The following is a 15,397-nucleotide window of genomic DNA, read 5'->3' as shown; positions in this document are numbered from 1 at the left end:
CACTAGGCAGAGTCGCATTTTCAAGTAGCGAAACTCCTCACATTTCCTCTCTCGCACCCCCCCCCTTACTCGTGCATGCGCGCAAACGTCCGTCGTCTCCGCAAGTGCCACGCCCCGCTGTACCTACTAGCAATTGGAAATACGCCACCGGGTCGAGGGGAGGGAAGGGGGGGCGGCATTCTACTCCGGCTGCAGCTGAGCATGTGGCGGCTACGCGCATTCGCACGGCCGTATCTCGAAAGCGAATGCGTTTCAGGCAGAGTCTGGGTGCGTCAGTGGCTCGTAGCTTTGTGCGTGCGGTGTGTTCTCCGCGCTTACTTTGCGATGAAGCAATAGACAGTATAAAAGTAATTTCGATCGCTGCTGCCGCCATATTGCTTCAAGCCAGCGTTTTGTCAGCGCTTGGCTGCGGTTATCAAGTGTGATGCGTTGATGTTTGCGGTGGGTGCCGACACCATGCTTTTAATTTAGTTAGCAAGCGAATGGTTACAAATTCATACGGCCGATAAAAGTATCGCCCTTACTTCATATGGCTCTCTGCTAATTTGCTATCGCAATTGATGCTTCGCTTTTCGGGCGGAACAGAGACATTTTTGTGGAAAGAGAACGAAAGTCGCGGTATTGCTGGCTCGAGCAAAATAAAGAAATCATAACGAATCGTCTTTGACGCTGTGCCATTGTATGGAGGAGTTGCGAGTGTACGCTCAGCGACCGACTTTCCAGACGCTTGATTTTGCGGACGTCAGATTTTTCGGACACGCCCGATAATTCGGACGGCTTCGCGGTACAACCGCGTATACCATAGAGTCAATCCCTAAAAACGTCTGAAATTTGGTACGCCAGAACTCTTGTCTGTCGAATTTTGTGGACTTCTTGGAGGCATTGTAGGCCCGAAACTACATTAATCAAAGGCGCTACCCCCACCATTTTGACTATCTCGCTGCCTCGAACCGGTGCTCTCGCATGCAGGTGCGCTGGCTAGGAACCACCACCGCGGCCGTGCCTAGCTCCTTCGACGTTCACTGTGAAGCTTCTTACCAGCACTAACTCCGCTTTTGTGATCTTCGCGACTGGCTTCGAATCTGAGAAAGGTCAACGCGTTTCACAATGCCGGTTTTTGAAAGTCAGCTTCGCATCAATACATTACTGTTACGCGAAGAAGCATATGCATAGTACTGCGGTGAAGCTTAAGAAGAGTGTGGAGGAGAAATTGTCGCGGGACACAGCATGTATTCCTTAAGTATACACGTGTGCACTTGCCGTACCTGCCATAGTACGAGCCCCGATATGCCTAATAGGTCTACTAGCAGACATTCGGAGCTTTTTCAGAGATTCCTGTGGCGATTTGAGCAGTTAAGGACAGTAAAAGACATGCATGCATTTTGCAGACCGCCGAATTTTTCGGACGTTTTCGCGGCCCCTAGGGAGTCTGAAAAATTGGACGTTGACTTTACAACTGACCAAAAGGATGCTTCATATTGTCCATGGGGCGAACGCGCGGCGCAAGGAGGATGTGAAGAGAAAGAAATGACGCATAAAAGAACGAACGGGAAAGAAAGCGTGCCGCCGCTTTTTCGAACGAGCGTCAGCTCAAAAAACAGTCTTGGCTCACACCGAAATGCAGGTGGGCCTCATCCGAATCAAAACAATCTCATTAAACTAGTGAAACGCAACACTTATCAACTGCTGAGAAAGAAGCTCTCTTGTGACAAAGTTCGGGCATCATACCAATGAGGTTTCTATCAGTTGATGGAAAATGCTCATATTCGAGAATATTTGATTCTGCATGAATCTCATATTTGTACGTGTTTAAGAATGTTCCACTCTATTTGGAATGGGTTTTAGATTTTTTTTCGAATATATTTTATTCGATGTCCATTTTCCTAACCTCTTTCTTCTGTTTTCTTATTCAATAAAGTAAACACTAGTCCTCAGTATTCAAATGGGATTAAGTTGTTTCTTAACTTTTTTACATGCATACTAGAGAGTGACAGCATCGGATGACTTGGCGTCAGCCCGTTTTCATATAAAACAAAGTTCTGTGTCATTCACAGAATTTCGCAAAGGCACTCAGGAAAAACCCGGAAAACTCAGAGAATTTAGAACCGTCAACTTGATAGACAGCCTCGTGTGGCTTCTCCAGGCTGCCGTCCGCTATCTCTCAGTCGTGGGTCAAGGGGATGCCCACCCGCTGCTCTCCCCCGAAAAGACTTTCTGGTTACGTCGCTGGTTTTGTTAACTATTTTTCTAGAGACGCATGTTCTACCACTACAGAAATGTGGTAAAGAAAAGAAAAAAAAGGCATCAGAGTGAGAACGTAACCCAGCTTTTTTGTAATGTAAGTCCATGTTCTTTAATTTCGCGCCACCACGTACTTCCTTGCTAGAATGAAAATGTGTGACTTCAGCATTTTCATGGGAGTAATAAAACTAAATAAGAACAGACAGTAGCGACACAGAGGGTAAAATAAAAGACTGCCGTTTACAGTTTTAGCGTAGGATAAGGTCCGCACCTTAGAAGGGATATGTAAAATTTTGCATGTGCTGTTTCTCACAGATTTTGTTTCACCCACACAATAGAGTGGACGTCGTCTTAGTCGTAAAAGTAAGGAAAGAGCGGGTGCGGTGGTTCTTTTATCGTTGGCACTGTATAGTCACTTCGACGTGTTCACTGTTTGCGAGCTTAGGACCATGAACGAAAGGTTCGTCATCATGTGTACGGCCACCTATGTTTGTAGAGAAGTCTACTTCCAGTACTTCGCATCCCATGTTGTAACAGACAAGGCGAGTATGTTTAAATATCCATAAAGACATACTCTTTAATTTAACTCCTTTACTATTCCAACGCAATGTTTCCATTTCTAAAAAAATAAATCAGTGGTTTTCTCGCTCAGAATTTTTAAGCTACATGAAGCTGTAGCACATCAATTTTTGTCACGCGACACAATATTATTGCGGCTGAGTGGCACGAATGGAGAATTTTAAATGTTCTATGCAATTCAAGGTAGTGGTAGCCTTATTGCGTGAATTTGTGATATAAACGCGGAGGATCAATGCGATTTAGTTGGTTACGTCGAGCAGTTTAATGAAAGGTTAAGATAAGAGAATAGGTACATGGATGCTCATTATGAGGGTAATCCACTGATAAGCTCTACAATTTTCGCACATTTATGGAAAAGTGGTCCTTGCTCGAGCGCAAATGCGGCTGTGAGCAGTCTTCTCTTTAGAGGAGAGACGGCCTGTTGCAAAAGCCTAAATCAAAGTCCTGAGGATCTGAGAAAAACGAACGTTCATCCTTGGTCAATGTAACTCCTCAGAGGACCCATACAAAGTGCCTTATTCGCACAACATTCTCTACCTTTTCGAGACCCGGAGGTTGTTGCTTGAGACAAACGCACACAGGATAGAAGTACTCCCGAGATGGCGAGAAAGTTGTAAGCAGCAGAAAAAGTCCGGAGACAGCTGGGTGCAATGCAATGGAATACCGATGAATTGAAATTCAGCCTCAACCGCACCAAACGTCCTCCCTCCATATGCGCAAGGATTCAAAGCTGATTGGACAATTCAACGGTCAGCGTTCGAGATAAGCATGGAGTGTCTAGAGTATACATGAAAGAAAGGAAGAAACACTTGAGTGTTCACTTGAGCAACTTTAAAAGATAGTATGGAGATAAGCAAAATGTTAGACTGTAACAAAATACCAAAACCAAGTTAGCTCAAGCAGGCTAGGGGGCTGTTTGTATGTCGGTACTTAGTTTGCAAGCGGGTTTCATTAAATATCACCATGATCATCATCAGGCAGATAAAGAGTAATAAAAAGGAAGATTAGGTTAGAAGATTTGTGGAAAAAGGGGACAAGGGTGGTACCTCAGGACGGTGAAAACTCGTTATGATGTGTTTCTTTTCATGCCAACGTGATATTACACCCGTGGTACGAACCCTTGTACGTGCGCTTACCCACGACACAGAACTGCTCGCATTGTGGGATACAGCTGATATGGCGTAGTGATTAGGCGATAGCGGTCGTGCCGCAAGCTGAGCTGTGGTAGGACGCTATACACGAGAGTGCTTTAGCAATCAAAGCAATGAGTCCAAGGTTTGGAGACTTAAAACCTGTCTTTTATAATAGAAGCTACCAGAAAGATTGCAGAAATGTTTAATGCACCGGTGGAATGTGTCTGATTCAAAAGCACGCGCAGGCACCCGCTGCTCGTCCCAATGCAACACGTTAAAGTGCACTCTATAGCAATCTCATCGCCGTCGTCACAGCATATACTGAGCATGACCCTGTTCTTCATTGCATACAGACGAAAAACCTGGCTTTAGCTTCCGAAATGAATGCGAGGGTAATTTCCCACGACCGATGCTTCTGTAGTTTCTAGATGCATTCGGACATTTGCACATGCCCCAAGCAGGCAATAACAGGCAGTACCCTCGCGCAGCTTAGCAGGTGCACTGTGCAGCAGGCTGCATCGGCGTCTCTCTCGCAAGGCGGCTATTGGCTGTGACATGCCTACAAAGCTACCGTAGCCGATTGTGCGCGTCTGTCCCGTGTCGCGATTGCAATACTTTACTCTCTATTTAAAAGAAAGAGGCGGCACTACATGTGTCTGCAGGGTTAACTGTGCAAATGAAGGCGCTTAACTGTTATTGCACGCTGGCAAGCTAACAGTGCATCTGTCTCGCCAAATTTTGGTTACTTCTCATCGTGCTAAATAACGGTTCCCGTGGAGATTGTAGAGAACATAAAAAATAAACGAAAAGTCTGACGCAACGAATACGTCATAGTCAATAAAAACGATGCGCCTTCCGAATGAAATTACCTTTACGAGAATTTCTTTAAAATCTACGGCGTACTGCGCATTACACAACACAATGTTCTTGTTTTTCTTAATAGGTGTTGTTTGTACGACTGTCTTTACACCTACATCGCGAAAACCGATTAGGGAGAGCAATTACATTACATAAAGGGATAACCACGCGATAATGTCTTCTCTTCCTGATTTATAAAACTAGCACAGGACCCGGATTTGCTTTCAAACGAGTAAGGTGTTCAATTCTATGCTATTGAACTCACCATCTTCGTGGCACCTGTCATCAAATTCGTCGGGGATCCATCCTGAATAAAAAGTAATCATAAAATCCATCAAAGTGTTTTCAAGTGAAACCCATAGAATGTTCCTTTGTCTGCGAAAGCGCGTTGAGGGGCACGCGGGGCAGCTAACCTCAAAGAGCAGCTTCACATGCAACACGCAATACATATGAAATGCTTCTTTAACAGTGCCTTTCACCATGCCTGCAGCCAAGTCAGCTTTGCGCGCCTGACTTTGCTGAAGTATGCGTTGGAGCTATCTTACTACGTGCTATAAACTCTAAGAGTGCGCGCTAAGCACTACCTGGTGAAGCATAAAGTTGGGAAGGTGACAAAAAAGCAACACGCAAGTAAGACTGTTGCGAGGGGGCTAGAGACAGAAAAAAAAAACATGGTTATGCCACTGTTGAATAAAAGGCAGAACGAAAAATTAGATGTACAAGCAAGCAGCGAGACAATGAGTGAACTAGAAAGAAAGCGGACATGTACGGAGGAGAGGGCATTGCAGGGATTAAGTAGCAAATAATTGTTGAAGGAAAAGCAGAGGAACAGGGAGGTATATTACACAATCTGTGTCCTGTAAAGAAAGGGACGCCGACCGAATCCTGAATTTCTATAAACCGGGCTCAAAATTCGACGCTACGTTTCAGAAAAGAAAAAAAAATCATGCGTGAAGCCATTGATCAGCCACCTATAGTCAGCGACAACCAAAGAATTACCAGGATATGTATTCTGCCCAGTTAAGAAAAAATTTGCATAGATGCGCCAACCAGTTATGTTTGCGCATCTACCCGAGGTCAAGAGGTTTCGCATGACTGAAACAACTTTCTTCTCCCTATTTATCGGTCTTTGTGTCACTGGTTTCAGAACGAAACCTGAACGCCTAGGCATATATTATAGGACATCCTGATGGGAATGCTCACCCAAAAGGTAATATTTTAGCGTGAAAATGCTAGCTTTTATTGCATAATAGCCTGGCATTTACATTATCCGACCAAAGTCGCTAGGCTGTTAGCGCATTCCAGATGGTTAAGCTTTCTTTCAGAGGTGAACAACAGGTGCACTATGTTTTATCGGGTGGAGCTCCTTTGTAATTGTTAATCTGTAACCGACTTTTTGTTTGTTACGGTCGGAGAACTTGTACGCTTTGAGAGACACGTCAGACACAAAAAAAGGCCAATCAAAGGTTTCTCGTGGTTTGAGCCATTATTCCACATTTATTCCTGGCATAACATTATGTTTAATACTGCACTTTTTGAGGCGCGATTGCAGCGTTTCGAGTTCGTAATTTATGGTAAGGTCGCACTTATATACCAATTACTTTTAACCCACAGTTACGCCGTCATGAAGGACGGCACGTCCACGATCAAAATGCGCTATATTTGTTTAGCATTTTTTTTTTCATATTACAGCGAAATATACTGAATTGCCCGAAAATAAACTGCTCATTTTTTACTGCAGTGGAATGAGGTGCTGGGCAATTACTTATTTAAATAAAACCAATACAACGAGCACATCTGCTCAGTGAAAGTGCTTAGGGCAGCAGCGCAGCTCTTGTCCTAATTGCTGCAAAAGACCGCGGTCAGTTGGACCGAAAATAAAAAAATCTCACCAGCAGCCAGAACTGCGACGAGCAGAAGTAAGCAGTAGGTGCTTCTTCCGAGATGCATGGTTCCAAATCTGGAAAGCAGCATGCAGATTTAATTGTCTTCACAATGTTTCAACAAACTTTTTTTAGTTTACTTCCCACAGGCTGCCGAAAGCGTCCTCTGTAAACAACGGCAGATTAGATGACACTAATACAAAAAAATATTTCGACGCACCATGACGTCTCTCACATTGCTATTTGCATGTCATGAGTCCAATGACAATGCCAATTGACAGAGCAGAGCTCCGGCAGAACGTAGAAGTCAACTTACACTCGTGCACGGCCAAGCCGTGATGGAGCTCGGACCTATCTCTTTCCTGCTTGACGAAAGCGTCTTTTATAAATAACACAGCATGTAATCTTCAAGAGCGGGAAGCAGAAAAAAAAGAAGAAACTTGACTTTCCTTTTATTTCTCATTCAGAGCGAGTGCACGAGGAAATCAAGACGACAGACTAATTTCGAATTCCATGCATTTATTAAGTGCAAGCCGCGCAGCTGCGTACTTCTTCAGACGCTTACGCAGTGCTCAACGCAGCTTAATGTTTACTGACGAATAACGCTTACTTCCCAAATTCCTGCGTAACCCTCGAGTAATTATGATCCTGGTGGGCCCTGAAAGCTTCCCCGCGATATTATGTATGCACTCACGCTTTCTGGTTGTTAACACCTGCCGTTACTTCAGCTACACACCGCGCAGTTACTTTGACACAATCCGGTATTAAACCACGGGGACATTGAGGTAGTCCTGGGTGCGTTCATTCTTGGAAGCTGTAAGCGTTTTTTTTTTATTTCTTACTAACAACCACAGATCTCTGATGTGTAAAGCTCGTGATGGCAAACGCAATTTTGCGATTTGTTCAGCAGAAGCAAATGATGTAGTTAAACAGTTGTAACTATTAAACAAAGTCCACTAAGCTAACAAACAACTAAAGAATGCGTAAAAATATTCGCCACAGTCTTTTTTTATGAAACGGAACGTCATTACTTCATCATAAATTACGTGCATGAGTTTTAAGTATGCTTGTTTTTGTATAATAAAGAGTTGCGCAATGTTTGCATGCATGTAGAACATGTCCACAGCATCAGTAGTTTGGGAAGACCAAAGCCAATGATTACAATTGGGACGCTACGGTTCAATTTTTTACACAACATGTGCGTTATTGGTCATGCGCAGTCCGCGGGAAAACTTGTCACAGCACTTGCGTTATGTCTATAAATTCACGCGGGCGTTAACGCACCGGTAGCTTTATGTAGTGTTAGAATACATACAATTGTGAGTGGCATAATGATCGTAAGACGCACACACACACAATTTAAAGGGGACAACCTCACCATGACAAGCACATGGAAATTATGTCAATCACGAAGAACCAACTCAAGCCAAGCGCAAGTCCTATTTAAATTGAATACATACAATGGGGCCAAAACGACGACGTGAATAGACACAAAATCTACAGACACCAGAAGCGCCATCTCCCAAACAAACTTATTCTGCAAGGGGCACACATATGTGCTCAAAATCACAATAGCGCAAAGTTTCAATCGGTCTTTCATTGTTCATAACTATTCACCCGAAGCCTAACATACATACAAGAAAAAGATTACGAAGGCCAGTTCACCTTGTGATAAAAAATTAATCACATGGTTACATATTTTGTCATACAATGCCTCGATGATTCCATGCGTTAGCTTGTCCTTCATAATAAAGCTTAGCGCCATCAAGAGGACGCGAGGCAGAGAAAGGAATGAGTGCCTTGTCCTGTGACTTTCTCGGCTCGTCCTGTTTACGTCAAGCTTTGCTATCAAAACGCAACGACTAGCCGTCAATACATTTCGCTAAATTAGATTCTTCCCTCGTCTAAGGAACGTGAGGTGGCTCAGATTTGAATTGCAACCACGTATTTTGACGTGATCATCCAAAAACTCCCCCATTGGTACTGCCCATTTTAAATACCGAAATTAAGAATGAAAATATTCCTGCATGTCTTGTATATTTAGAGCAGTGTCTATAAAACAACGACGTAGGCTATCGCGCCTAGTTTTTGATAATATCCAAAATGGAAAATGACAATACCTCAAAAGTGGTAGTGTTCTCTTGTCTGCCAGTATCACACGCGGGAGCCCCTTTTAACGACTACTGCGCGGTAAGGCTGAATTTTAATCCCACGGTTGGATATTGATGTTGAATATACTTGTGCTTGCTTCTAGAAGAAAAGCTATTTTAAGAAATTGGCATATTGCTTTCGATGGGCTATATTCGTGTTAGTGCTGTTTGCCGTCATACTAAGAAGCTGAGCTAACAAGCATATTACAGTACATGCTCTTTATATAAGCCTTTGCTGAAAAAAAGAAATCTAGTGTGCCGAAACACGTGAACCAGCTGCCGGTACACGTTCCAGCATCGATCTGAAAACATTTGTTGCAGCTAGCCGTGCATTCTCACCTACCTGGCTTTATGCAGGAGGTGCGCAAAGGCTGCGTGCTTTGAGCAAGTAGGAAATTCTTTCGGTCACAGTCTAGTTGGAAATTTTGCCACACGTGCCACGTAATAGTATTTATTCTTAAGTACGAACTGTTCGCTCAATGCGCGGAAAAATGGCTGAACAATAAAAATTGCCAATAAAATTTGTATGGTTCCATGCCTATCGCAAACATCAACTACACAACTGCATCGCAAACTGAAATATCCGCGCCTTTCGCAGCTATTAATGGCTACCTAGCAGCTTCTTTAAGAAAGGCTGCATTTACATAGTGCGTCCTCTATGAGTATTTATCGCCTTCTTAGCGCTCTGCTTGTTTTCACACAGTACTTTTTGTTTGACGCTTCCTGCCACAAATACTTGCCTCCACTTTATAATTTCTGTAAAAAAAACGATGTTGAGGCTCACCCGAAGGGTGAAGTGTTGAGAGCGAAAGGAAGGCTGAGTACCGCGCTGAATTTGCTCGGATGGTGTTCTAACTAAAGAGCACCCAATTTTAGCTTAGTTGGTTACGCATAGCAGATCATGGTCAAGCGTGCACCAACAAGGACAAAATGTGGAGTAGACAACAAAGGCGCTTACTTTCAACTGATCTTGTATTTAAAAATTGCATCCTAAGAACACTTTCCTTCATGATGTCACAAGACCGAAATGCCGGCATCAGGTGGCCATGCTGAGAAACCTAGTTTATTTCGACGCCAGTAAAACAGGGTGCGCTGGCACACGACACACCAGCCTTTCTAATGCAATCTGCTTCAATTATCTCCCTAACACTCTGGTCCTTATTTTCGGCTACTATCTTACGCATGTTGAACAAGGGTTTACACAGCTTGCTGGTCTTTATTCCACAGTCAAGACAATGCACATAAACATTCCCATCGCGGTAATTCCCCACGTTCCTCCGGTGTTCTGGAAGTCTTTCACTCAGACACCTTCCAATCTGACCGATCTAGCTGGAACCACACGATAAGAGAACTTCATATACCACGCCAGACACACACGTTACAAAAGGATCACGATGTTTAACAGTGCACGGGTCTTTCTTTTTCTGGAAAGGATTGGTCATTTCGCTAAGTTTCCCTAGCTTCTCAGGGAGCGCAAAGCACTACTTTGATATTGCTATGGTCTCCTATCTTTCTTAGCTGGTGCGAGGCATTGTGCATGTACGGAATTACTAGTGTCTAATCTATTACCTTTTTGAAAGTATCTTTCATTTTTTCTTTCTTTTTGGAACTTCGCCTCAGCTATATATACTAAAACACTGCCAGGATACCCTGCTGACAAAAGTTGCGTCATTTGCCCCTCGAAACCTCTTGCCATCAAAGGAAAAGAAGATTTCTTCAGGGCGTTATCTAAGAACTGTCCTGCTATTACAATTTTAACGAGTATTGAATGGGATGAATTATAAGGTAACAGGGGTTTACATGCTCTTCGATGCTACTCCCAGCACACCTAATTGTGAGTTTTAACTTCAAATCTAGAAATCATAAAACTCCGTCTTCCGGAATTTCATTCGTTAATTTGAAAGGATTGGAACATTCGCGAAAAAGCGCTAGTAGGTGATTTAGAGCGGCTAGAAAACCATGTTCCCTTCCTTGCATTAAACTTTAAAAATCGTCCAAATGTCTAAACACATTTGCATTATTGTTATCTGTGAGGCGGCGAAATATTAGACTGTCACAATGGCCTAAAAATGACGCTAAGAACAGGAGCTACGCATAAGCTTATACAGAATGTATGGGGTCGTGCATAGCTGCTCTTCAGAATAGGAATGTTTCTAGCTCATATACAGAATATGGAATGACCAGATCTTCATTCAAAAGGAGGGGATGCATATAGGCTCATGCATAGCTCCTATTCTTAGCGTCATTTCTTAGCCCATAGTGAAATGCTTCATTAATCTTGCTCAGTACGCGAACAATTCAATGCACCATCAGATGCGATGTTTCACGTATTTTAACGCGCAGCTTTTAGCCTCTATTTTTGGTGTCCTCGTGTGCGGTTTTGCTCCCACGTTAACGAAAGGCATCTGGAAGGCTTTGTGTTTGAGTTTCGGCATAACAGAATTATGTTTTCCGTATATTCGAATTACACAAAAAAATGGAGGATGCTTAAGCTTCGCCTTTAAGAGTGGAGCGCGGTAGCATTCAAAGATCCCTGACTTCTTCTGAAGCTTCCCGGCAACTGCATCCTATGTAACCGTAAGGTTTACCGAGGAACGCTGGCGGCGAACGCTATGGACGAAGGCGAGCTTTCTGGCAGAAATGTGGCCTCTTCCATGGGCCGCGATGGTGCGGAGATGAGCGCCATCTGGAGGTGTTGCAAGGAACTGGGCGAGCCGCTTCTTAACCTGCGAGATTTGCGCGTGCGGGCGCGCGCCAATCGCGGGCGCCGCTGCAGGTCTATAAATAGTAGAAACGCTGGGAGAGGGGCTTGTTTTAGCTTCCGCATAACAGAATTCTGTTTTCTCTAAAAGTAAATTACAATTCCACCGTATTATGGCTGCAAGTTGTGTGTAAGTCGTACTTTTCGATTTTTCTGACGTATCTCAATTTGAGAAATTCTATTACTTCAGTAACATTTATGCTTTGCCCGGAGGGTATGCGTGGTTGGATTTCGATGGTTGGGAATGATTATTGCCGAAACCATGGTCGACGCTTGGCTCGGAACGCCGACGCCAGATTTTATTTATTTATTTATTTATTTATTTATTTATTTATTTATTTATTTATTTATTTATACATTTGCAATACCTCAAATAACCCTGCTGGAGGGGTTTTACGTGAGGGGGGCAGGGCGAGCGCAAAAATTAGCAGAAATACAATAACACTGCAGTAAGCACTGAAATGAGTTCAAAAGAAACAGGAACGAAAAAAATCGTGAACACTAAGACATTTAGCGCATACACAGGTTAAGAAATAGCAAAACGCAAAAGAAATCCATGATAATTTATCAAATATAGTATTCGAGTGTAAATATATTGTTGAACATAATGTGTACAAAACGTGGCAGTAACATTTTTCTAGCTATGAAACCCGGCAACTAAAAACCAGGAGACATCTTGATAAACCTATTAGTAGGTCAACAGAAACACGTTCAAAAGAATAGTACAGGTAATGCGACGAGATGATGCAGTCAGGCATGTGATTCATTGGTAGACATAAAACGCGCACGATCACCGTGAATAATGACGCGGACTGCAAGATTATTCCAATCGATGCTTGTTTGAGGAAAGGAAAAAAATAAATGAAGATGAGTAGTTGTCAAAGCAAGTGGCAGACAAACGGCTTTTTGGTGCTTTGTACAACTTGAAGGATGGTATGCGGGTTCGATAAGGGTGTTGTCGGGAGGGAGTGTATGCGAGAGCTCATGATAAAGACAAAGTCTGAATGTTTTGCGGCGCCTATCTAGTTTGGAAAGATTAGCCTTTGATTTTAACTAAGTGACCAATGTATGATATGAGTCGTCAAAAAAGATGAATCTGGCAGCCCGATTATGTACCGACTCGAGTGTCTTGCTAAGGCCTTGTGTATGAGGGCCCCAGATCGGCGCATGCCTATTCTAACTTAGGTCTTGCAAGAGATTGATAGGCTAATAACTTAACGAAGGGCGGGGAAAGTGCAATATTGCGTCGTAGAAAGCCAAGGGTGCGGCTAGCTTTGTTTGTGATGTGCGTGACATGTGATGACCGCGTGAGGTCACAGGTGGCGTTTGGTCCTAAACATTTGAGGGAATCTGTTGAAGAAATAACCTCTCCATTAAGCATTTACGTATTAGTTTGATATTCTTGTCGCCTATGAGAAGAAACTACGAAAGTTTTCTTAATATTAAGGACCATAAGCCAAGTATGCCACCAAGTTTCGACGTTTATTAGGTCGCGCTGAAGCATTAGTTTATCGGTGGGATTAGTGACGGAACGGTAAATGACACAATGATCCGCGAATCAAAAAAAAGTAGCGGGCCGACTACTGCTCCTGTGGGACACCGTAGGCCACAATACACAAGGTGGAGTGGACTTAATTTGCCTAAACGAGATGTTGGCGATAGGTGAGGAACTCTCTTATCGATTCAAGCAGTAAGAGGTCTAAGCTTAAATGCGGTAATTTTAGCAACAGTCGGCGATGAGGTACTTTACCGAAGGCTTTTTTTATAATCGAGAAATATGGCATCTACTGGAATCTTAGTGTGAAGGCTAGAACTGATGTCCTTAATAAAACAAGCTAATTGTGTTTCCCAAGACAGGCCTCGCCGGAATCCGTGTTGGTTAGGAGTGAAGAAATAGACAGAAGTTAAAAATTTGACAACGTCTATTTCGGCGACACGGGGCCCTTAACTCTATCGCGTTAGAATCCTATGCTATCATGTCTGAAGGTTGTGCGTCAGTCCTATTTTACGAAATTTCTGAGCCGTGTTACCTTTAGAAATTGGACTGAATAATGGACTTGGACTAATAATGGACTAATGGACTAAAGAAATTGGTTTAATAATGGACTTACCGCCAGGCGGAAAGCCTACAAGATGAGAAGGAATGCCGTGACAGCGGCTACGCCACCTATTGCAATGACAACCAGAAGCTATCAAATCTGCAGCTGGTGTGTAATTCCTACTTTACGCATTTTTCTGACACATGTTCCATTTAAACATTAATTTAGCAAAACAATGCACTTGCACACGTCCAAGGGCCCAGAAGATGAGTATGCATGCTGCACTTCTGCACACGTGCATGCGAGCGTGACGTACGCCGCTTGTGGTGGTGGTGTCTGTATACGTCCGAAACAGCTTCGCCGTACATCCACTCTCTCAGAGTGGAATCGAGGGGTACTTTTTTCTTCAGGAATACCTCAGCATTTAATTGGCGGATAAATATAGCCAAATAATTATTTTCTTGCACATTTTTCAGCAGTGCGCATGGCTGCGCAATTACATTTATCTGAAGACATGTGTAGCGCAACGTACAGCTCCTGGGCACTTGGCTGATGAGCGATCCCAAATACGAACCAATTTTCCCATATATATAGGGCTTATAAAAATGTAGAAATGACTGATTAGCGTTGAGTGCAATTTCAAATGCAAGGCGTGTCTTATTCTGCTGAGGAAAGACAGTCTTGATTGATTATTAATGAACGCAGTTTATGGCACCGCGTTTGATGACGCATGCTTCCGTGAGGGTGGAAACATTTTTTCACGAAACCTATTTCGTGATAATGAGCTTTCATGATATATTTATTTATTATTTATTTATTTATTCAATACTGCAAACCTTGTACAGGTCCAAGCAGGGTGGGTCAAATGACAACAAAACAATAAACAATAATAACAAAGTTAAAAAACAAAACATCAAAGTGTGGCGAAAGGCAATAAGGAATCATTCCAGTCCGTTACCGTGCGAGGGAAAAATGAAAACTTGAATAAATCTGTTCGCGCAAAATACGGTGTCAGGGAATTAGGATGATGGTGGCGTGTATGCCTTGACGTTGAAAGCGACAGATATGGAGAAGGGTTAATAGCTAGATAGTTATTCCAAAGCAAGAAAAGAAATTGCAAACGTAAATTTTTTCTTCGTTGTTCAAGACATTGTATACCGTTAATCTGCATTAATTCAGAGGGTGAGTCATACGGAGAAAATTTAGAGTAAATAAACCTTACAGCTTTTCTCTGTACCTTTTCTAGGCGGGTGATATTGTGTTTATTAAATGGGTCCCAGACAACGCATGCATATTCAAGTTTAGGTCTAATTAGTGAATTGTAAGCAAGTAATTTTACGCTAGGGGGAGAACTTCTTAGCTTATGTCTTAAAAAGTACAGTTTACGGAATGCGGAAGAACAGATGTTATCTATATGTAAATTCCATGATAAAGTATTAGTTAGTGTGACACCCAAATACTTATATTTGGTCTCTTCCAGCAAAGGTGACGAACCAAGTCTGTAGTTAAAAGAAAGAGGAGCTTTTTTGCGAGAGAAGCGAAGAAAGACGGTCTTATCTGTGTTAAGTTTCATGTCCCACGTTTCACACCATTCAAAAATCTTAGCAAGAGAGGAGTTAAGATGGATTTGGTCGTTAATTGAAGTTATTTCTTCAAGAAAGCACACACTCATCCGCAAACAATCTGATTTGGACATTCGGATCAAGTTCAGCAGCAATGTCATTAATATATAATAAAAACAATAATGGCCCCA

This window comes from Dermacentor albipictus, chromosome 2 (assembly GCF_038994185.2).
Source record: "Dermacentor albipictus isolate Rhodes 1998 colony chromosome 2, USDA_Dalb.pri_finalv2, whole genome shotgun sequence".
Classification (NCBI taxonomy): Eukaryota; Metazoa; Arthropoda; class Arachnida; order Ixodida; family Ixodidae; genus Dermacentor; species Dermacentor albipictus.
Note: the sequence above shows the minus strand (reverse complement) of the source record.